The following is a 25,268-nucleotide window of genomic DNA, read 5'->3' as shown; positions in this document are numbered from 1 at the left end:
AACAACCAGGTGATTAAGTCATTTCCTGTGATGTTCTGGAGCCCATGATTATATTCAAACAGAGACAACCAATCCAACACATCCAACTTAGGCTCATACATACCAACCAATTCTTTAGGCATCCGGGGTCTTTTAGGACTGGAACTTCTAGAGGAGCCAGAGAGAGAAGCATTTTCAACAGATAATTTCTTCATTTCTAGCTCATACTTGAGCTCCATTTCCCTTAGCCTTAGTTCTTGATTCAGTTCCTGTTGTCTCTGTTCAGCCTGAGTATACAGTCTCTTGAACTCTAGTTAAAGTTTCATTTTCTCTAATTGATGATATTGAGGACTAAGTGTGGGACTTGGCAAAGGCCCAGTAGGTACAGCAGGTAGAGCAGACAGAGGCCTAGGAGGACAGTCACAGCAGCCTCACCCTCCTCTTCTGACACTTCCTCAAGATTATCAACATTTTGATCAACATCAATCTCTATACTGTTATCTACATTTTCTGGCATGTTAGGTTCCTCTGAACCATCATCCAGACTTTGGTTAGCTAACAACCTTTCTATCAATTCCATTTTCGTGCCTTTAGTCAGGAGATTCTTATGCTTACAGAGAACTCTTAAACAATCAGCAGTTTTTGTAGCGAGGGACTCTTGACCAGTGTTCCCTCTAAGCTGTGTGCACGTGCGCTTGCCCAGCTTCCTTCTGGGTGCCGCTCAGAAGATTTTTAGCAGCACACACAGACAATTCTTACCTATTCAAAAATATTTAATAAGGCACAAGCCACAGCAATACATTGGAATTTGCTTTCTCTTAAAATAAGCAACAAGTCTTGATATTCTTCTAATTTGCATTACACTACTATGCAAGGGTGACCGTAAACACCTAAAATCCCTAATAGCAAAATACAAACATAAGAGGTTAAACCTAATATGAAAAACTGGCTCCATAACAGAAGAATATAACCAAGATATGCCTGCACACATTAACCAAACTATGTCCCCTCCCCACTCATGACTCTGAAGCTTGATTCTACCACACCTTGACCTTATGACTCTAACTTCTTCCCCAGAACACATTAAAATAGTACCGGACAACCATGACTCATCCTCTCTTGGCTCTGCAAAAGGTTAATAGACGTGTACCTACATCCACTTGTTTTATATTTGTTGTAATCTGAATAATATGAATAACGTTCATGTGCCAGAATTTCTGTTACTCATTGTGCCTTACCAAAAGCATCACCCACACGATACAATCGAACTACCAGCTAAAAAATAAGATACTGACTGTAAGTAAGCAGGCTATGTGGATGTGTATCCTTATCCCATACTTCCTCTTCTTTGTACATATGTCACACAAGCGCTTTGAAGCAGCCCCCTTGCAAGTTAACACATTGTAAAACTCAAATATAAATTTGCCCCGTAAGGATTTTGAGAAGACAAATGTGATGCTCATCGTCTCCTACTTTAGCATTACCCTATAAGTGGAGAGCATCATGTACTTTGCCTAAAAGGCATAATGGGTATAGACTATACCTGGGATTACTCGTCCATAGTATCAGGGCACTGGATATTCAGACAGAATAATGCTTTTCACACAATCTGCCTCACTTCCAAGTGTTCAGAGTTCTTTTGGGCATAGACCGTCACACATTATATGGTAACTCGCTGCTATGCAAAAACAGTTTCACTGAGCATTGTCTAATCCTACACAATGAGGGTGGGCTATGTTGCAAACAATCTTGTATGCGCTACAAAATAATTGCGTACATGCAGAGTCATGACATTCTTAAAATTCACATAATATGCTGAGGCATTAAATATGCCTTGCTTGCAAAGTATTGTGGATCTGAAAATATCCCAGTGAGTGTTTACTGCCCCAATCCCTCACTTTTTACAGTGCGCCATCAACTAGTATTGGAGGCTAGCACGGGGACCAGGAAAGGGTATGGGTGGAAGAGCACAGGTCATCACTCCTTGTGGGTGATGAGCAAAGCAGCAAATTTCAAAAACTAAGTCAGACGTTTCAGCAGTACACTGAAGGAAACATATTGCTTGGTGGCTAAAGGTTAGGAAATTCTAGTACCCGTCTAGACAACAGCACCTTCTTTTTCTTTCTATGCTCAGCTGCCAAGGGCTTTTCAATATAACCATGTGCTCTGTATCGTCTCTAGCATCTCCCTGCATTTTATTTAACTCATAACAAAGAATTACAGAATAAGGATACATAGTTACAGAAGAAGGGACTCATTCTGTTGTGTTTCTTGGGATTTGATGCTATTAACTTAAAAGGCATACATGTGTGCCTACCTTACACAGGGATCCATAATAAACCTCAATTAAGCTCAATTAATTAAGTTTAATTTGTCTAGGCTCTGGTGCGAAAGGGTGGGCAAAACTATAGACTACATTATGTTCCCTGTCATTTACCTTTCTATGTCAGAGTTACAAGCAAGGCTGTAATCAGATTTTGCTCCCTACTTGGAGTCAAATGATTGTTCAGGGAGTAAAGTAATTATCTTTGCCAATAGGGATACTTTCTGCTTATTAAACTATGTTCCTCCCCTTAAAATTCCTGTTGAGATCAGACATTACTATTATTAGAGTTCCTTCCCATGCCACTGCTCTACTGGTCACTAATTCTAAACAATATTAGTGGAGCTCGCTGGGTTGAAGCAACAAAATGTTCATTCTTTCTTATATTTGTTTGGCAAATTTTCATTTTTAGGGAGTAAAAATGGATGGTGTATATGTCTCTTAGCTGTAAGGGTGGTGTTATCATTACCCAAAGGACAACGTAATGTGGATAGTACGCAGAGGCACAGGAATATTTGATCATCATATTATGAGGTGCAGTTATTCTGATGCAATTATCATCCTTACACAAATTATTAGTAGCATGTTCTCCTGGTCCTTGAATTACTTAATTAAAGTGGCACTAGAACTCCTATCAGCATGTTTTCTTTCACATTGGGGCTCATTATGAGTTTGCCGGTCTGGAAACAATGGTCCTGGTAAGCTTGCCGGTACTGTTGTTTCCGGACTGGCAAAATAAGAGTTCTGCGGGAGGGTGCCTTTCCGCCCGCCAGGTCTGACCTGGCGGGACCTGGCGGGCGGAAAGGCACCCTCTCGCAGACCTTGTCGGATGCACGGCACCATTCATGAATGGTGCCGGTGCATCCGACCTCCCCATTCCCATTGAGTCCAATGGGACTCGAATGGGAATGGGGAGCAATATTTTCTGGCGCCCGGCAATGAGTAATTACTGGGACCGCCGGGGCTGTAATGCTCCGGTAAATCCCCATTGTTTTTAATGCCATTAATCCATCAGCAAATGTTGTATTCTGTTTGAATTTCTTGACAGCCACATCAGTTTATGACAAGAGATATTTGTGTTTTGTAGTACACATGAGTGATTTTCCAGTGGCATAAAACGTTTGCAAGGTACTGTGGCAGATGTTGAAGTATTGGACTGGTTTATGAGTTTTCTGTTTAATCACATATGACATATTCTATTTAGCCTATGTGTTTGGAAAAAAGTATTGTAAGATTTGTAAGATTGTAAGATTTGTCAAGAATTGCAGTGGCTGGGAAGAGGAAATTCCTTTCCAAACTCTCTTCTGCAACGGTAGTTCACTAAATACGCATGCTCACAAAGTGGCTTACCCCATTAGTCAGTTGCGCACCTGGAAAATAATGTGTGCACAACAGCAAACCAGTTTCGCACATAGAGAAAAATAATTAGAGGGAACATTGCTCTTGACTATAACTTTCCATAGTTGACATGTTAGAAAGATTACTTTTTCAGTGCTAAGCTTTGTGGTTAGTTGTACTAAGGTATCCTAAAGCACTCTAAAATGTATACTCAATACAAATCCCACCGCTGTACACCAGTGTTAGGCAGAAACCTGTGCAGTTCCCTTAGGGAACACTGCAAAAGATTTAGGACTACAGGTGTTAGCAGTTAACCCACTTGTAGCAGTCTGTACCACCCAGATTTACCTGGTAGCTGTGGCTGAGCAGTCAGACTTCTCTCAAGAAGAGTTAGGCAGTATGCAAAGTATAAACAATAGGCACTCAGACACAATAATACAAGCAAACACTGACCAGAGCTTTGGTATCAAAGTATATAAGTATTTATTTAAAAACACACTGTTTGAAACAGTCCAGCACTCTTGTTGTAAAATATTCTAAACACAGTTACTATTGTAATATATACACCCCTTTTTCCTTATCAGATAAGTCTCAGTAAAACACCACTTATTTTCATACAGAGGTGAGCGCTTAACTAGATGTCACTCCAATAAGTTTGTGAGAAAGGGAGGGAAAAAGACAGAATATGGAAAGGTACACCACTCTAAGATTCAGGAACACTGTTAGCAAGGCAGAAGAGCAAAAGTCACTGGTGAGCCAAAGTCCAAAGGCTGGGCCCCCTCTTAGAGAGAGCAGAGCACAAATGCGCCCAAGATCACACAATTACACTAGGCTTAGAAAGTCTTGCAGAGAGTTCAAAAAGAGTTTAGAGAGGCTTAGGAAAGTTTAGCCAGGGTGTCCCAGGCTAACCCAGGTTCGAAAGCCGGGGGCTAAATCTACCCCGTACAGTCGGTAGCAAGGGAAGCCAGGCGGGACACGGTACCTTAAGTGGGAAGGATCCTCCAGCGGTGGCAGTTGTTCCTGGCAGTGGGTGCAAGTCGCGCCGTCGTCCAGGGTAAGAGAAGATCTCGACTTGGAGGAAAGATGAAGGTCGTTGCACTGCCAGGGAAGAAACCAGCCGCTGAGTTTTCCGGTTAAAGGTGGTACCTTTGTTTCGCGGTCGTGGTAAAACGTGGTATCCCGGTTGCCGGGGTGCTTGGCACAGGCAAGGCGGCCACGAGGTACGTCGGGAAGGCGAAAAGACGGTGAAACTGGTTATCCCCACCAGTTAAAGGAAGAAGACTCTCCGGCGGGAGATCTCCTCTGTCGTTGGGAAAAGTGGTGAGACGGTCCAGCAGGGCTCCACCGGTGGTGTCGTCGTGGCAGGTCAGCTCAGCTTCTCCCTCGTCGGATTCTTAGGTCCTATGGCGACTTCTGAAGTTCCAGTCCCCAAAGCCCTGCTTTTTTATGCAGAAAACCCCGATTCACTCAGCCTAGCTGTCACTCAAACATGCTAAGTGGTGAGCCGGCCGGCTCACCACTTGGGCCAATCAGGATGGAGTGCGACTTGAGTTGCCTAGGCAACTCAGTCCAGGGTGCCTAAATCCCCCTCCACCCCTCCTAAGTACCCCAGACAGAGTGGCACCACTTTGGAGGGCTTCTGTGGAGAAGCTCACCAAAAGGTGGAACAAAAGGGCTCAACTTGGGTTGGAGTCAGAGAAGAGAACACAAACGCCATTTTAGAATCAAGTTTTGGCAAAAAATACCAACTGGAGAATTAATATTAATTAAATAACCCGGCGGTATGTTCGAGGCTACCGTAAATAATTAAATACAGATAGTAGCCTAAAACAATGGGAAATCCCATAGGAAAATATTTGCGGTTGAATATAAAAAGTAGTATCCACTGCCACCAGCCAAAACTCGATCAGGGGGGACAGAGACGTGCCCCCTCGACTAACAGACCCCGGGGCAATTGAATTGCCCCAGCCAGTACGTCCACAATATGATGGTTTGTACTGGTTCTGTTCAGAATTTAAGACTAGTAAAGTCAATGGTGACTTTACATGCCCTGGGAGACAGTAGTCAGTCCCAGGGTATGGAGTCTATACTGGGGGGTCACTATGACACCCCTGTGTTACTGCACTGAGGGTGCTGTGTAACACACATCACAAAAACACATGAAGCCCTATGGAGTAAAAGACCCCATAGCCCATTAAACACATCTAGATTCAAAGAAACACACTAAAATCATGTCCAAGAGTGAGGGAAAAAGAGTCTCACTCTTGGCAGGAGAAAAAAAAAAGAAACCCCAAAAATCCAGCAAAGCTGCTGGGGACTCACTAGGTTAGGAAATTCAGCCTAAACAGAGAATTCTCCCTAACATACATCGATATAGGGTCTGCTTGGAAGGCTTGGAGGCGCGACACCGAAAATGGCAGCCGTTGCAGAACCGGCAAAGTGAAGTGGTCGAGAGCTCCCCTGCTGGAGGATTAGTGACACACAACAGGATGTGCAGCGACAGGGGAAGAGAGCGTGCAAAACCTGCTGAAGCGCTGTGGCTGGCAGATGATATCCTCCTGGCAGCTGAAAGAGCCATACGGAGGAACACCTGAGACTGCAAGCGGCGTGGAGGAGCCCTGCAGGTGAGGAGGCAGCAGGGGAAGTGGGTGCCAGAGAGCCGACGAGACCGTCTGTTGGGAGCATAACGTAAGGAGCACTGACGACAACCGGCCCAGCCAGTTGCTGCATAGAGCATCATTGAGGCATTGTGAGCCTGAGAGGGACCGAGCTGGCACAACCTGGCGGCCTGCTGGTACTAGGAATTTGATTGATGCAGTGGAGGCAGGGGGGCGCACTGCCAGATTGATCCAAAGCTGAGGCCAGAGTAGCGCCTGGCAGAGGGCATGCACCAGAAACCCCGGAGAGAAAACTGGTTGGCTGGTGCATGCAATGACCATGGTACAGTGCGGGAGATGACGTGACCAGAGGCAGACGTCCAAGGAGGAACTAGAGGACAACCCTAGTGCACTGGACAGAGCTGACTGGCCATGAGTGAGGGGTCGGTGACACCATAATACATCGAAGGAAGCTCAGGCAGGTGTGTGGGCAATGGTGGCCCATTCTGAAAGTACTGGGGCCCCCCCTTCCTGGAAGAGCAGAAGAGCAGACAACAACAACCGCGGCCTTAATGCCAGTAAGACTGAGATTCTACTCATCGGCACACCCACTCCCTCCTTCCCTGCAGCTCTCTGGCCGGCCTCTCTTGGCCCTCTTCCTACTCCCACCTGCAAGGCTAAAAACCTCGGGGTCATCTTCGACTCTGCACTCTCCTTCTCCCCTCACATCTCTGACGTCTCTAAGAAGTCACACTACCAGCTACACCTCCTCAGAGGTATTCTTCCTTTCCTCTCCTTCCCCCAGAAGCTCACTCTCTCCATAGCTCTGGTTCTCTCTAAGCTGGACTACTGTAACAGCCTCTATCTAAATATGCCTGCCTCTACTATCCGCCCTCTGCAACTTATCCAGAACAGGACTGCGAGACTTGTCCTTGGCCTCAAGCCCACGGACCGTATCTCTCCAGGACTGAAATCTCTGCACTGGCTCCCAGTGGCTGCGAGGATTAAGTTCAAAACCCTCTGCATTGTACACAAAGCCTTCTGGGGTCTAGGGCCGCAATAACTTCAACTCTTTCTTCCTAAATATCTTCCTTCTCGAGCTCTTCGCTCATCCGCCTCCAACTCCCTCAGAGTCAGTCGCTTCTCCAAGCAAGGAGTTGGTGGCAGATCACTCTCTTTTGCAGGGGCCTCTCTCTGAAACAGCCGTCCTGCCTCCCTGAAACTCGAGGAGAACCATCTCAGGTTCCGGAAGCACCTCAAAACCTTCGTCTTTGCTTCTGCTTTCTCTCCCCCTCTCCCCTACTGAACTCCCTACTGTAACTGCCCTGGTTACCTGGACACCCTTTCTGATCTCTGGCCCAGGCCACGTCAATTGCCCACCTGGATTGCCCCCCTCGCAATCCCTGCACCGGGGCACTGTTTTCTGTACCCCTTCAGTCCCCCTACCAGCACTTACGCTTGCACTTCCTTGCACTTGCCACTAGCTGGCCGTTATTTATCTTATTTATTCCACTTTCCCATGTACTACACTTTTCCCTCTCCGTTCCCCCTAGCACTTTTCCTTTCCCCCCTTCCCATGCACTTGCGCGATCTGAATGACACCTGGCCTTTAGGATCGTTGTCTGTCCCCCTTTATTCTCCCCCTTGCCTTGTCGCGCCTTCAAACACTTGTGATAGTCGCGTTATAAATGCCATATCATATCATATCATATCATTTCATATCATAACGGTGGATTTAGGACTAACAGAATCCAATGGACAGGAACAATGTATTACAAAGGCTCAGTTTTCATCCTCCAGCTACACTCAAGTGCTTAGCATATAGTCGAGTATTGAGGGTTAAACCTACGGTTAAGGATGAGAACAAGAGTGCCAAAAAACTAGAAGAGGCTGCCCTAGTTTATGTGTCTAAATATTCGAGTACCCAGTTTTTGCTTACCAGCGAAGTAACAATCTAAGAGACATCTTGGTTAAAATTGATGTTTCAGTAGGTTCCAGTCAAGAGGTAGCCAAACAAGCAGGAACTTTCCCATGACAAAATTGAAATCAATTGTAATTTTGTAACGAAAGGGAATGCAGCATTTCACCCAAGAACTAAAAAGTTATTTCGAAAGCATTTCTCTACAAGTGATGCCAACAATGCTGCTTACTCAATTAGACATCCATGCGGAATTTACTCTTTAGGACAGGTGAAACTAAAATGGAATAAACATCGCTCAAACGTGAGGACTAAGAATGATAAATGATAAATCAACAGTCGCCAGACATTTCAACCAAATGTGACGCAATGTTATGCAAATGAAGTTTTACATTTTAGATGTTGCCAAAATGGACTCACAACTTGTTGTCATGATATGCTTATAAGGAGAGGGGGAATGACACATGCATACACGCATGCACACACACACACACACACACACACACACACACACACACGTGCACACACACCCATGTATGCACACACATGCACCCACACACATGCATGCACACATGCACACACACACATGCACACACATGCACACACACACATGCATGCACACATGAATACACACACACACACGCACACACATGCACATGCAAGCACACACATGCACATAAACACATGATCTTATGGAAATACAGGCAATCAATGGATCAGAGGCTCAATGCACATACAAAACACATAGGTAGTCAGAGAAGGAATCCAATATTGCAATAACACACACATATAGGATGCTTTCGCTTTACATTAGGAACACCAGTTAGGGACATAATGTCTGTCACACTCACCTGTGTCTCTGCAGGAGTGATGGACCAGCCTCCCTTCACCCCGAGTCTTCACTTCCCCTGTTTCACCTGGAGGAATACCTTGATCTTTAGTAGGGTGTGCACACTCCATCCTGCATTTGCAGGGGCGCGATTCACTCATGTGATTGTGACAATGTCTGTAGGCTGAGTTCGGATGCCAAATGCTTTTTTATGTCTTCACAGCAAAGCCGAGAGTTCAAGGCGCGAGTTTCTTCACTGGCTAGAAAGTCCTTCCCACAAGTGAACGTTGCGCGGAATATGTTGAGTGTCCAAAATTGTCCGTATTGTCTTTGTTTGCCGGTATTTTTGTGGGTGAGTAGCGCTGCGTGTAGAAGCTAGCTGCTGGTAGGTTTGCGCAGCGCCTTCAATTCGAGCGTGCCTGGTAATGTCTCTCCCTTTCCCTTGCAGGAGAAATTATGTGGTATTAGCGCCTCGAGTCCGGGTTCAGCATTACTGGAGACTTGGTGGTTAGGTAAGTTTGCACGGAGGCTTTTGGTAAGTATGCACCGCGTAGATAGAGAGAGCGCAGTGAAATAAGTATCTGCGTTATTGGAGCAAGCGCAATGAATAATGTCTCTTCTTTCTTATAGGGGTTTTTGCATTTGTGCAACTAACCTGGATTCCAGCGTCGCGGGAAGATTCGGTGAGCATGCGCAGCGTTACTGATGTGAGCGTGTTAACGCTGTTCTTCTTTGTTCTTACAGGTGCTGGTGTAGAAGTCCCCTCTTGACTGGAGATAGCTGTGGTGTGGAGTAAGAACCAGGTAAGCTGAAGCTGAATGATCCAGAGCGGATAAGCAGAAGTAGGATGATCCGGAGCAGCTAAGCAGAAGCAGGATGATCCGGAGCAGGTAAGCAGAAACAGGATGATCCAGAGCAGGTAAGCAGAAGCTGGCTTATCCAGAGCACGGCAAGCGTGTTGCTGATACAGCTCACAGTAAGCAACACGAAGCACTGGAAGAATCTTGGGTGTGGCTTATATAGCCAGCCACACCCAAACACTAGAGAGCTCATGAGTTATCATTCACTTCCTGTTTGGCAACAGGAAGTGATAAACATGAAGTTACTACAAACACTAGGAAGGAATGAAAGGAGGGATTTGTTATGGGTTCTTTGTGTTCCTATGCCAGGCCTGCCAAGCCTCCACCCAGCCTGCCCCAACTACCTGCCTGATACCCTTGACAATACCCTTGACAATTTTATGATATAAGAGTTTCTAGATTTGAGGAGACTATAAGGGAAAGAGAGATATGGCTACTCTGAGAAGGATTTGCCCAAGATCAGACATTGTATCAGATGCAAGCACTGCAAGTTTGCAACAGGTACAACAGCGAGAGTAAGTGCAAATGAATCCACTACAAGGGCAATCGCAATAAGCCCCCATGCAGACTTAGTGATATGCAAACACAGGACAATTATTGACACCTAGAATAGAAGGTGCCACTGTAGTAGGAGGAAATCCTTTCACAGGAACAGGAATATGTATATACCCACAACAGGATAGCTCACAGGATGACTGATGTGTTCAGTACTATCTGTGACGATAGGAGGCAAATCCTTTTCTTTTCTAGTAGACACTGAGGCTATATGTACATGTATACAGAAGGGAAAATATCCAATTTCGGGAATTGACATGAATGCTCAAGAGTTCTTTAGAAGCTACAAGTCGAGTTCCTTTTTACTGATGAATTACCAGTCTCTATAGGTGAGTGTGAAATGCCTGTTCAATTGTTATATTCACGGCAGACACCAGGTCCGATGCCATCAGGAGGAGGACTTCAAAGGTACAGAGAACGTTTTCAGCACAGCAGAAGAAACTAAAAAACAGGCCTGTTGCTACACTTATGAGACAATTTAAAGTGCACCTATGTTTTTGTTTTTCAGAAAAGGAAAAGTAAACCCTATATTTTATTGGGCTGAGAATGCCAAGAGACAACCTCAGCAGCATCATATTGAAAGATAAAAAAAAAGGTATTTTTTGAGGAAGTAACTGATCGCTCATGAGTTTGCCTCTATTTTGGTTTCTACAGGGAGCAAGGAACGAAATCGCCTACAGATGCACCAAGAAGAAAGAAAGGGAGTAGCTGAAGAAGACACATCCTTTTTTTGAGAAATATATTACATTTATGTCATCTGTTTTGTCTTTTATTATTCTTATCCTAAAAGAAGGAGACTTTACAAATGCTAGTGGTGTGAAGAATGACAGCCACAGAGAAAATGTTTCTTTTTTTTATATAAGTACACTATAACATTGTTTGAATAAAATCCCAGGAAAATAGGGCAATGCCAAAACAAGACAAATATGTATATGCTTTATGGTTTCATGTCATAGCCACACCCCTGCATCATCCAATATGTATGAACCATAGGTGACACTAAGATATGCAGAAAAAGGGAGAAGAAAGCAGTCATCCTATTATATTAGAAAAAGGAGAATTCAGTAGTAATTTTTTTAGGAGGTAGCAATGTTTAAAGAATGGACATGACTATTATTAGGTTTGGGTTTGAGGAGGCAGTACGGATGATAAAAAGGCACTTATTTATGAAAGAAACTCATTCAGTTTTTATATTACAGATGGACGGGAGGTACCTGCACATCAGCTGATTGATGGCAACCGATCCTACAAGCACAGAGAAAAGCCCAGCGTGAAAAGGGTTTTGAGGGACCCAGCTAGATGCCCAGTTGCAAGACTCCCCCATCCTGTTCCCCAGAAACAATCAAATGCACCCTGCCCCCTGAAGATTGAGAGTGCAAGCTCTGTGTGATCACAAAAAGAGTGAATCCAACAAGACTGACCTATGAATTAAGGGGCCCTTGAACTTGCTGCAAAGCAGCTCAAAGGACAAATAAAACAAATATAAATGGACTAAAAATGAGAAAGTCCTCAGACTTGAAATAAAGAAAATAAGATGAATCGGGTGGAAGACATGCTGATGGAAGACAAATAAAATGAAGACGAAATTAAAATGTGCATGGTTAGACGGCAGGAAATAAGGACGTGTCGTGGGGTGGGAGGAAGGAAAAAGTGTATATGAACAATGAAATGTTGCACATGGACGGAACAGGAGAAAATGGTCTGGTGGGTTCCCTCAATGAATGATCTCTCCCGATTCTGTTGGTGGCTGAAATCACTTGTTGTGCATGTTATTTTTATATTTAATTAGGTAATGGAGGTGGGATCCAGACAGGAGTCTTTTGACAGAAAAGAGACACATATATGTCTTAGACTAGGAGAATACAATATGGTTGAAGATACTGTTGATTCTTTAGAAGTGTCTTTTATGATATCTCCCATGTTGAGAGCACTACATTGACGGGAGTGACTGAGTTAGGGATGCATAGGTACACTGTATATGGGGGAGGGTGGACACTGGGTGTAGTGGTTGTATATTAAACAGTGGTCGAATATCGACCAGAGGGGGTGTGTATAGAGGTATCAACCACTTCCCCCTCAATTGAGTACAGATAACATGATAGACAGATCAATGGTTCCATTATTGCAGAAATCAGGATTATAGTGCACATGGCACTGAGCATATCTAGGTAAAAAATAATCCAGGAAGTGAAGGGTGCTTTAAATATCACACACATATCATGAGTATATAAAAAATATATTATGGAAAAGAGATACAAAGTGAGAAATGCTTAAATAAATAATTAATGGCTCCCTGAAAGTTTAATACAGTAGGCAGACAGAGATACATTTCAAAATGGACACCTAAAGCAAAATGGTGGCTAGTGTTAAAAGACAGGTTTGGAAATCCTGACTCATTCTGATAAGAAATGGTCTTTGGCGGCATCTTGCAGTAGATAATTGAGTCTGGGAAGTTAATCTTAGAACTTGGCAGGAAAAGCAGACAAGATTGATGATGGAGTCGGATAAAGGCATGGGAAACTACCAATTTGAACAGACCAGCTGCATTATTTGGCATCATAAAATAGAGGTTATTCGTTTCTCCATGGTATATTGCATTAAACTAACTTGGCAGAATCTCAAAAAGTAGATAAAAATTGACAAGTAATGTGATGAAATTGTTTTTGGCAGAAATTAAGAAATGTTATAATGTGTCTAGCTGGGTCTAAATAGCCTATCAGTCTATGCGTCAGACAGCAAGTGTTAATGCCAAGTATGACTAATGTGGGCTTGGTATACAAAAGTCTATAAAAGTAGGAGAGAGTGTATCTAAAGCGTCTTGAACCCACATCAAATAAAAACTACTGAGATACTCTTCCAAGCTCTTGCTTTTTGTTTTTTTGCCTGTGTCTCTGAGCCAGAATTCATGGATGCCAGAATGCTTGATGGGAAGATATCTCCCTGTTCACCTGTTAATGAGCATGCAGATTCCATAGGAACTATTAGTAAATGCAGTCTGCAAAGTGTAATTTGCAGGCAGTGTTTACTTATTTGCAAATCGTCAGGCTCAAGTAAAGAGTAAAGGTGATTGCACCTTGGTTTGCTGTTTACTATTGCACTCTGTCTTGCAAAAGTTGAAAATTGCACGCAGGTGTCCAAACAGGAAATAAGTGCAAACTTTGGTGATTGCCTGCATGCAATTTACATTTTTTAAATTAACTCCTGTGTGTCTGTTATCTTAGTCTGTTACAATACGTTTTTATTGTATTGTTTTCTTGGAAATCACATATAAATTTGTATGGCAATGACATATCATTCTTTGTCATTTGTTTTAAATAAGTATTATTAGTTATTCTTAGGTGGTCTTTAATACTTTGTGAATATTATATTTGTTGCTATTTGTTTCATTCACTATAGCAGGATTATCACTTTTATTAGCAGCAAGCAAGTTTTGCTACAGTTTGTAGCAGTAATTTTGTAACTAAATGCATTCTGTTCATTTCTATGTATTGTTATCGTACCAGCCTGTGTTGAACTTATGTAAACTGTTGTTTCATTTTTTACATAAATACCTCTGTACCTTTTAACTATACATCATATCCATTTCTGTTTATTGTTCTTATCAATATAATAAAATATAGCTCTGACAAAAAACAAAAAAATACGATTAACAGAGATACACACAAACACATGCAAGCACACACGCACGCACCGACGCACGCACGCACACATACACACACACACACACATACACACACACACAGTCTCAGAGTTAGCTGCCAACTCTGACTGCTATCAAGTGCTTCAAATTGAAATCATTTCTCCAAGTATGCCCTTTCCTGTTTAGTTTTACAGTTTTACATCCTGATTAAGAGTGAACATTTTAATTGGCTTTTCAGGTGAAGGGTCTTTTAGGACAAGTCAGCATGAAATACAGACCTAGCCCACACTGGGTGGTGGATGTGGGAACTCAGAGGTCCACTCCTGTGAGTGCATGCCCAACACTTAAATATGCATGGTGTGCTGATATGCACAGCACTTGCACATGCAGAACTGTCCTCCAATTACATGTTTATGTGTTTTATATATATTTAACTGTTGATTAGCACTGTTTTATAATTCAATTGTTTGCTCGTGGTAGTCCTCCTGAACTACACCTCCCAGCTCTCCTATTTATCCTCATTAGCAGGATACATCTGCTTTTAGTACGTGTTGGGGGAGTATTTTGCATGAGCTGATCTTAGTGTGCCCTGGATTACATTCACTTTGGGTTTCTCCTTGCCAGTCTCTTGGCTTTGCAACCTTGTGTTCGTCTACACAACTCACTCCACGGTGCTCACTCTCTTCGACCACTGCCCTGGTTTATATTCACTTTGTTTTCTTATTGTCAGTCTTTTGGCTGTGCCACAGTTTGTTCTTCCATACAACTCACTCCATGGTGCTCATTCTCTGCCACCAACTTGCTTTCATAATCTTCATGAATGTGCATCAATTGCTAAAGATTCATTCTTGGTCTTTAAATGTTCATTGCATGTGTTTCACAAATGCTTTCATTTCATTCGTAGGCTTAACAAAGCTTTCCTTTAGTTCGGTATTCAATAATGCTTGCTTTATATTCAAGTTCCTTTACTTATAGTTCAACTCACTCTTATTGTTCATAAACCACTCACTAAAGGTTTGCTTTCAATTGTACACATATCTCAGATCATTTGGCCTTAACATATGCCCCACAATCGCCCCGGTCTGAGTGTTCCCTCTGATTCACTCACCATTCCTCTGCGGCTCCTCCGGGCATGCTCTTGCTACGTTCTTGGCTCTGTGCACACTTCTCTGGAGCTCAGTGAGCAAAGGTCGCCTTCTATGAATCTCACTGTGGGTTGCTGGTCACTCCACTCTTCACTCGTAGACGCAACCGGTGGCCTGCAGCACTTGGGGATCTTCCGTGCCTCATAGCTCCGGCTGTAGGCACCCGAGAGAGGGGACTATGGCAGCTTTGACTCACTCATGGGCCGCACAGGGCCCAATGTCACAGTTTCTCCTTGGCAATTGCTGGCATCCTGGCCTCCAGGCACGACCCTCCCTGGCAGCCTTTTTCTTGGCATGAATTCTCCGCTGTCATGCCCGTCTCTCATTGCCGGCTTCTCTCCTGCTGGTTTTTCTTTCCTTGCTTGGAGCTCCACCTTTTATGCACCTGTGACCTGTTAGCAGGTTGCAGGTGCAAGCCCTTCAGTGGAATTGCCTGACTCCAATTACTTGTGTTCTTTGGACATGCCTGACCCTCGCAATTGTTTCAGGCCTCTTCCTCGTGTCAGTACCAGCATGGTATGATTGAGCAGAAACATGAACAAATCTCAGTTGTTTTGTTTCCATTCTGACCTGACGTTTCTCTGAAACAATATTAGGTGGTTGGTATGTGTTTACCTTCCCTGAATAAGGAAATATCCTCCTATTTAACATCTTCCTGCTGTCATTACATTGATGACATTTTCTAAGGTCATCCAGAAAGGAAGAAAAGGGGAAAGGATTACAATACCCCATAAAGGCGGCTGGGACTGAAGGTTCACCATGAAATGGAAAAGGGAGATACTGGGCCTCATTCGGAGGTGGGCGCAAAGGGATACCGGTCACCGTTAAGGACATCGGTGCCGGTAATTCCTTTGCGCCCTATTCCGAGGTCCCTTAGCGGGTCCCGCAATGGGTGCCTGGTTTTACCAGGCGCACTTAGCGGCAGCCACTAAGGGACTAGAGAGCTAATAACGGTACTGCAAATTGCGGTACCATTATTAGCTACTGCCCCATTCCCATTGAGCCCTATGGGGGCCCAAATTGGAATGGGGAATGGATTTTTCAATGGGCACTTTCTGGTCCCTCCAGGATTGGAATGGACCGTTAAGTCCCCATTGAACCAGGTCAGACCCGGACCTGGTATGGGAGGTAGTCATGGCGCAAACAGCACCATGACTACCTCCATACTCGGAATGAGGCCCATTGTGTCTCACCCAACGATATCCTCCTTCCATTACACAGATCTCCTATATCCAGGTGATCCCCCCTCGCATATCTACCCCCAGTGTCGAGATCCAAAAGTGATAGCCCTTCCCGGGCCACCTGAGCAGAGGATATTGGGGAGAATGCAGTGAGGACGTCCCCAGGTTCCTCACAATATCCAGGTCATCCTGAGTTCTCCCAGAAAGTCGCCTGTCATCAAGAAGCTATTGCAAATCGAGAAGGGCTGCTTCAGAAGATCTTTAGTTGAATCTCAATCCCTGCTTGCTTGTCAAGATGTGGTTTACCACGAAGAATAAAATACCTCTGTCCCCGAGCACCAGTCCCCAAGCATATTCACTCGCTGACTGTTTATTGGGCCCACAGGTGGTCTGGAACAGCCGCACTGGATTCCCCGGCAGCTGAAAAGGAACCGAGCAGAGTTATGGATACTGTAGTCAAGGACACAAGGAACAACACAGGACCAAGGAAAGCACCTACCTATGGGGAATCGTGGATGGAGTTCAGGGAAGGAGAGAAATCCCAAAAGCAAGTTAGGCTCCTCTCTTGAAGGTGCAGCGCAGGTTGTTGAACAAGTTCCAGCAGTAGACACCAGCCAGGCAGTCTTTAGGTATCCACAAAAGCACAGTTCAATATCCAAGGTAAATGCAGAAGCAAGAAGAGTCCAGTTCAACACAGCACAGGGAGGATTCAAAAAGGCAGTCCAGAAGACAGTCCAGAGGTTGAGCACACCAGAGGTAACAGCAGGCAGCGAAGGAAAGAAGAGCAAGGCAGCAAGATCCAAAGGGTTAACCAGGTGCAGTCCAGTAGAGCAAAGCAGGGCCAGTTCAAAGGGGAGCAAGAGAACAAAAGCACACATGAACCGCAAAAACACTGGTTGGAACACAGCTGAGAAGCAACGGTTGGCGTGAATCGTGCTTATTTATACCAGTTGCCTTGGTAATTGGTCACGTGAACTGTTACGGACCACATGGTCAGAGGTGTGCATTTCCCGTGCATTAGAAAGTCGCCATGGCAACCGCAAGCTGAGCCGCGGCTTACTCCACAGCTGTGCGAGTCTCGGTAGCCTCCCCGCACGTCCCCATGCTGGGAGACAGGAGCGAACAGAAAGGGGCAGCAACCATGTCCCCGTGAAAACAGAGGTGCAGGACTAGGACGGTCCCAGAGTCAGCGGAGCGCTGGATGTCTGGGAAAGAGCCGGCTCTGGGGGCGAGAAGGAGGTGGGTGCGTGATACAGTCCCCCCCGCAAAGGCCCACCACCTCGTGGTTGGGAAGAGCGAGTCTGGTAAAACTGAGCAACCAAAACAGGGGCGTGCACATTGGTAGCGGGTTTCCAGTATCGGTCCTCAGGAACAAAACCCTTCCAATCAACAAGGTATTGGAGTTGTCCTCTACAGACACGGGAATCCAGAATTGCATTCACTTCATATTCACCATTGCAACCCTGAACTAGGGCAGAAGGAGGTATCACGACCAAGGTAGATGGAGGACAAGGTTTCAGGAGAGAAGTGTGAGACACGGGGTGAATGCACCAGGATACGGGTAAAGCCAGGTGGTAGGAGACAGCATTGATAACCTTGTTAATCCTGTAGGGGCCCTCAAAACGAGGGAGCAATTTACGGCACCCTTGGATGCAGAGATGTTTCATTGATAACCAGACCACCAGACCTTGTCATCAATGTCATAGCGCAGGACTGGAGACTGCCTGCTGTCAGTCGAGCGACGCATCGAAGCATGGGCCTCCTGGAGATTTAAAAGCGTCTGCTTGTGTACTGCAGCAAGGTCCCTCAGACAGGCATCAGCCGCAGGGGTAGAGGAAGAAGGCAGGTCTGATATGGGCAAGGTACGGGGGTGCTGACCATACACGGAAAAGAATGGGGAGAACCCAGTAGACAAGTGTGGTGCATTATTATATGCAAATTCTGCCGCATGAAGGACCTAATCCCATGATTTTTGGCATTGCAGACATAGACACCGTAGATACTGCTCAAGCGTCTGATTGACAAGCTCGGTCTGGCCGTCAGTCTCTGGATGATAAGAGGACGAGAAGCGGGTATTGATACCCAACATTGCCGTGAGAGCTCAACATAATTTAGAAGTGAATTGAGATCCTCGATCTGAGACCAGAATGGAAGGGAGACCGAACAAACAGAAGAGATTGTGAAAGAAGAGATTGTCCAATTCAGGGGCAGAAGGGATACCTGAACAGAGGATGACGCGTGCCATCTTTGTAAAGCAATCCACCACCACCCAAATAGTATCAAACTGGTGGATTTTAGGAAGGTCTGTGACGAAATCCATGGTGACCATATGCCAAAGTTTGTGTGGGAGTGGTTTGGGTTGGAGCAGGCCTAATGGTTTGCCCTTACAGCTCTTGCATTGGGCACAGCCAGAGCACCCATCGATGTAATCAGTGACATCCCAGCACACAATAGGCCATCAGCACCAGCGTTGGAGGAGAGACAGGGTACGCTTTTGCCCGGGATGCCCATTGATGAACGCATCATGTGACCAGTCCAAGGCCTGGAGTCAATTGGGTTGAGTTGGTAAGAACTGTCTGTCCTGGACAAAAGGGAGACCCTCAAGGAGTACGGCATTCCAATCTTGCAGCTGTTCATGGTGTTGAGAAACCCAATTGCTGACATCATCAATCAGAGAGGAGGAAGGAGTACACAGACAGACGAAATGTGATTTGTCGAGAATAGCGTCTGGAAATACGGGAAGGGTCCCCCCCCAGCCAGACGAGACAAGGCATCAGCTTTACCATGAGCAGAACCCAGACGGTGCCGAACGCTGAAATCTAAAGCAGAAAAGAACAAATGCCAGCAGACGACGCATTTCATCGGGGCCAAGTCAGGATTTTACGATGGTCCGAATAGACTGTTGAGGCCATTTGGCCGCAAGAAAAGGATGCCTCCAGGCATGGAATGCATCTTTTACGGCCAGTAGCTCCATCTTAGTGACAGTGTAGTGAATCTCGGTCGAGGTGAATTTCCGAGAAGAACAAGTTACTTACAAACTGTAACGTTCTTTCGAATGGATGTTCCTCCCAAGTATACCTTATCTTTGATATATCCATTTCCAGCTTGCTGGCCTCAGACATTTTGTTTCAGTAGAGGGCGACGCGCGTCGATGTCCCTCGGAGGCCTCCGTATCGATGTCACAGTCATCATAGGTATAAACTGTCACGTGCAGCGACTGTTGCTCAATTCCGTTTTGAAGTGCTAGGTTTGTCCAAGATGAGATGGTTACTATCCTAGACGGAGCGCAGGCTGCAACTACAAGGGAAGTTTTACTGCGGGGAAGGATGGGAGGGACGATAAGGAAAACGTGGGAGGATCATCCAGCCAAAAGAACGTTACAGTTGATAAGTAACTTGTTCTTCGAATGGATTGTGTCCTCTCACGTATTCCTTATCTTTGATAGACTCCCAAAGCAGTAATGTGTACAGGAGGCGGGAGTCAAAATGAATATGGTTTAAGTGTGCACAGAGTGCAATACAGCTTTTCCAAATTTAGTTTCTTGGCTAGTGGAGGAGTCTAGACTATAGAATCTGGTAAAGGTATGTGCACACGACCATGTGGCAGCTTCACATATGTCTTTTATTGGAACTCCCCTCTGGGGAGCTGACAAAGCTGAGATACCCCTGGTTGAATGAGCCCTCAGATGTTGACAGGGGGTCTTTTCCTGCCAATTTATAGCATTCTAGGATAGTTAAAATTATCCATCTTGAGATGGTTTGCTTGGTGATGGCTAGGCCTAGTTTATGTCCTGCATACCCCACAAAAAATTGGTCTGTTTGCCTAAGTCTTGCTAGTCTGCTGATGTAGAAACTCAAAGCATGCTTTGGATCAAGTCTGTGCAATCTTTCCTCCTCTTTCCCCGGATGAGGAGGAGGGTACAATGAAGGTAATGGTATTTTCTGCGTAATATGAAATTCTGACACAACCTTTCGGAGGAAATTAGGCTTCATCTGCAGAACTACTTTATCCTTGTGGAAAATAGTATGTGGAGGTTTGCAAGGTAAAGCCTGTAGTTTGCTCACTCTTCTGGCAGAAGTTATAGCTACTAGGAAAACAGTTTTGAGAGTGAGAAATCTTAATGGGCAGGAATGGCGGGGTTCAAAGGGAGTGCCCATTAGAAATTTTAGAACTAGATTTAAGTCCCACAGGGGAACTTGAAAAGGAGTTGGAGGGTAGACATTAGTCAACCCTTTCAGAAATTGAATGACTAAAGGCATCTTAAAATATGAGGGTTCCTCAGCCGTACATTTGAAATTTGATAGCGCAGCGAGATAACCCTTAATTGTGCCGACTTGTAGCCCTAAATTTGCTAAGTGTAGTAGGAAAGAGAATACTGTCAGTGTGTTGCATGAAAAAGGGTCTCTACACCAGCTGTAGAATTTGTTCCAATGGCAGCGGTATAGTGATTTGGTTGCTGGTCTTCTGTCCAAAAGCAACACCTCCATTACGTCATCTGGGAGGTCCCAATCTTTGTATCTCAGCCTTTCAGAAACCATGCGTGAAGGTTGAGAGTTCTGATATCCGGATGGAGAACCTGACCCTCCTCTCATTAGAGAAGATCCTCTCTTTGTGGAAGACGAATCGGAGGACAGATGGACATGTCTAGAAGATCCAGGAACCACATTCTCCAGGCCCAGTCCGGGGCAATTAGGATCATGGTTTTCCGGAATCTTCTCAACCTCCTTATTACGTGAGGAATGACAGAGACTGGAGGAAACGCGTATAGAAGCGGAAATTCCCAGTTCACCACAAACGCATCTCCTAGAGCTCCTCTTGGGGGAAATTCCCTGGAGCAGTACCGTTCACATTTCCTGTTCAGACTCATTGCAAACAGATCCACCTGAGGGGTTCCCCAAAGGGCGAAGAACTCTTGAAGGACTGCCTGAGCTAGTTCACACTTGTGGGAGACTGTGGTCTGCCTGCTCATAGTGTCCGCCACTGTGTTCATCTCTCCGGCTAGGTGAACTGCTGATAGAGAAATTCCTTCTCCAATTGCCCAGAACCAGATCTGCATTGCTTCTCTGCACAGTGGCAGTGACCCTATGCCTCCTCTTTTGTTGAGGTAGTGCATGGCCACTGTTGTCCATCATTATCAGAACATTTATTCCCTGTACTGATGGCAGGAAAGCTTTCAGTGCTAGGGTGATTGCTCTCAGCTCCAATAGGTTGATGTGTAGTTTGGACTCTGATGAACACCAATGACCACTGATGGTCAAATCGTTAGATGGGCTCCCCACCCCGTGAGTGAGGCGTCCGTCACTACTGTTATCTCCGGCCATGGTTACCAAAACCGTTCTCCTTTCAAGATGTTCTCCCAACAGCCCCACCACTAAAGGTCCCTTGCGACTCTGTTCAGAATTTAAGGAGATCTGACATCTTTCCTGAGAATTGCGACCATTGGGTCGTTAGAGCCCACTGGAGAGACCTCATTCTCAGACGAGCCTCTGGCACTAGAAAAATGCAGGATACCATGAGGCCAAGCAACCTCAAAAAGTCAAAGGCCGGCAGATGCTGGGCATTTTAAAATCTGGTCACCATCTGTAGAATATCTTGAGCCCTCACCTCTGTTGGTGAGGCTTTTCCCAGGGATGTGTTCAGGACTGCTCCAATAAACTGGAGTTTCTGTGATGGTATCATACAGGACTTCTTGAAGTTGAGGGAGAAGCCCAGCTTGTGGAGGAAGTGGCAAACATAATCCAGATGATCTCGAGCTTGTTCCGGGGACGCTGCTCTGATCAACCAGTCGTCCAGGTAGGGGTTGATATAAATCCCTCCCCTCCTGAGACTTGCTGCCACAAAGGCCATTAGCTTGGTGAAAACCCTCAGGGTGGAGGTCAGCCCAAATGTCAGAACCCGAAATTGATAGTGAGAGCTTCCAATGGCGAAGCTCAGGTACTTTCTGTTGTTTGAGATGGGTTGGCACATGAAAGTAAGCATCCTGAAGGTCCAGAGATACCAACCAATCCTGAAGTTGGAGGGCCTAAAGGATCTGAGAAAGGGTTACCATCTTGAACTTGTCTTTCCTGAGGAATTTGTTCAATTCTCATAAGTCCAAGATCGGTCTCATTCCTCCATCCTTTTTCAGAAATTAGGAAGTATGGGGAGTACCAACCCTTGTTTCTCTCCGCTGCAGGTACCGGTTCTATAGCACCTTTCTCTAGCAGGTCCAAAATCTCCTGCATAAGGAGCGGGTCTGGAAACATCAATGAGTTGTTCCCGGGTGGATGACTCAGAGGAGTGTGTAGGAAAGGCAGGCAGTAACCTTGGGCAACTGTTTCCAATGCCCAAGCATCTGAAGTAATAGCCTGCCATTCTGTCAGATGTTGAGTTAACCTGCCTCCTACTGGTGTCTTGTGTAGTAAGACCTCAGAGGGGTTTTGGGGCAGCTGAAGCAGATGCTGAAGGCAAGGCAGTACCTGCATAAGGTGGACGTTGTACCTTTGCCCCGTCCACCATGGGTGAATCGTCTCTGGCCCCTTTGAGCTGGCTGTCCTCTGCCTTTTCTGAAAGCGGAGTAAAAGCGAAAGGACCTACCCCTCCAGGGCGTACCTGTGGGGCGGTTTGGAGTTTGTCGAATTGCAGCTCCAAGGGATTTGGCTGCCACTTTGGAAGTTTGCAACTTCTCCAAACTATCATCAGCTTTTTCACCAAATAGATTGGTGCCATCAAAGGGCATATTCAGAAGTCTGGATTGCACATCAGGATCAAAGCCAGATTTCCGCAACAACACAAATCTGCGGATTGTGGTACTAGCCGCCATGGCTCTGCTGATGCCGTCAACAGCATCCAGACCGGGTTGGAGGGACTCACACATCGCATCCCTCTCGTCCTTGAAAATTTTCAAGAAACCGTCTTTTTCCTCTCCTTCGGGGAGGTGTTCAGCTGCCATTGAAGCACACTCCCAAAGGGTGTGGCTGAATATTGCCAGCGTGCATGTGGCGTTAGCAGATTTAAGAGCCATGCTGCATTTCGATAAGACCTCCTTGGCCATGGCGTGAAATATTTTGTCGTCACGATCCTGCGGTATTGTGGGGTATGCTGATTGTCGGCCTGATGAAGTTGCTGCTTGGACTACTAGACTCTGTGTTTAGATAAATAAGGAGGGTCTGTAGCCGATGTCCTTTTTTACTGACTGCAGGAATTACTTCCAGAGTCTCTCAATTTGTGGTACATTTTTTCTACAAGGCTGTATGGAAGGGAACTATAGAGTCTTCTTGAGGTCCCTCATCTAAAATGTCTGTTAGGTCATCTTGGTCAAAGTTGGGTGTGGGTCTCCTCCACCCCATGTACTCCATTACCCTGTTCATAAGTAATCTATAATTTCCTTCTGCATGGTCACCAGGCTCCGGTCTACTAAAGTCTACCTCTCGAGAGGTATCAATACCACTAGCCTCCTGTAAGGACTCTTGCAGATCCTTTAGCCTGACCTCTTCTTGTATAAATTCTTATGGTAGAGAAGGTCTTGTAGGTTGTAGACCAAAGGGCCTTTCTGAATCTGACTCTTCCCCCTCTTCATATATGGAAGATAAAGCCCTGAAATAATCAGAGCGTGGAAGAGGTGTGACGCTTCTCTCAAGTGATGAGGGGGCTATTTTAGTCATCACTGGATGAGAAAGACTCAAAATTGTTGAAGACGTCATAGGTCTCGATGTAATCGTGAAAGGTGTTGATGTATTCCAGATTGGCTTTGATGTTGTTGAGGGATTTGGGATTTTCTTTGATGTCGCCAATGGGGTCAACACCGGTCTCGATGTTCTCAAAGGAGACTCCAATGCCTTGGGTGCGAACGGTGTGAAATGGGCACGAGGCATCAGTAATTTCTCCTTCGACAAAGTCATCGATGGCGCCGATGATGCAGTTTTAGACTTCGAAGGGAAGATCGACGTCTTATGCGTCAAAGAGACTTTTTCTCTACTCGAGGGTTCATGACGTTCTCGAGGAGTATGTTTTGCCCAGGTCAATGACTCATGGATTTTATGTTTATCGTTTTTTTACCCGAGGTATCGCCTCTAGGTTTCTCCGAGGGGGGCAAGGCCATGTTCTTGGAGACCCTTAACATTTTTAAACGAAATTCCTCTGACTGAGCCGGGGAGCTGTACTTAGTGGGGCAAGCAACGTTTCTGGGGAACTGGAGGATGAAGATGAGGGCGATCTATGGCGTCTCTTCTTATTGTGTCTCGAAGCGGATGAGTGGTGTGATCCACTCCGAGACCTCGAACGGGAGGGCTTTCTTTTTTCAACATCAATTTTGAAGGGGTAACAGATTTCACGGTCTTACCTTTCTCCAGCTTCCCCCTGCTCTCCCTCAAGGCTTTCGGCATCATAGAAAGACATTCTTCACACTCTGAACACGGGTGATCTGGGCCCAGGCACCATAGACAGATCCTGTGAGGATCAGTCAAAGACATCTTTTTCCCACAATCTCAGCATTTTTTAAAGCCGGATCGGGCGTCGATGGAGCTGACGAAGATGCCATTGTGGATAGAAGATATTGATATTTTCCTTCAAGAAATTTCAAAGTTTTTGATTCACTGAGGAATCGGGCGTTACGTCTCCAAGGCTTACGAAGCGTGAAAAAACGGAACTGAGCAACGGATGCTGCGCGCAACTATTTATACCTATGATGACGTCGACGTTGATACGGAGGCCTCCGAGGGACATCGACTCGAGGGACATCGACGTGCAGCGCCCTCTACTGAAAAAATATTTCTGAGGCCAGCAAGCTGGAAATGGATATATCAAAGATAAGGAATACATGGGAGAACACAATCCATTCGAAGGAGAAGCCACATGATGCAATAAACCAGTAGTCGGACAGGATCGAGAAAGGACTGCCCCTAAGGCAAATGATCTTGGGACTC

The 25,268-nt window shown here is 45.4% G+C and overlaps 1 long non-coding RNA gene across 2 annotated transcripts in view; it reads left to right on the top strand.

Annotated features, from left to right (window-relative positions):
* The window catches only part of LOC138526260 (uncharacterized), a 242,216-nt gene extending 228,963 nt beyond the window's left edge, over positions 1-13,253 (top strand). For both annotated transcript variants that reach the window (XR_011283532.1, XR_011283531.1), the window contains one exon: positions 11,599-13,253. This is a non-coding gene — a long non-coding RNA (uncharacterized lncRNA). The remainder of the gene's footprint in view (positions 1-11,598) is intronic.
* The last annotated feature ends 12,015 nt before the right edge of the window (positions 13,254-25,268 follow it).

This window comes from Ambystoma mexicanum, chromosome 7p (assembly GCF_040938575.1).
Source record: "Ambystoma mexicanum isolate Mex_15411 chromosome 7p, UKY_AmexF1_1, whole genome shotgun sequence".
In the NCBI taxonomy this organism is placed as follows: Eukaryota; Metazoa; Chordata; class Amphibia; order Caudata; family Ambystomatidae; genus Ambystoma; species Ambystoma mexicanum.
Note: the sequence above shows the minus strand (reverse complement) of the source record. Positions and strands in the feature narration are given on the sequence as shown.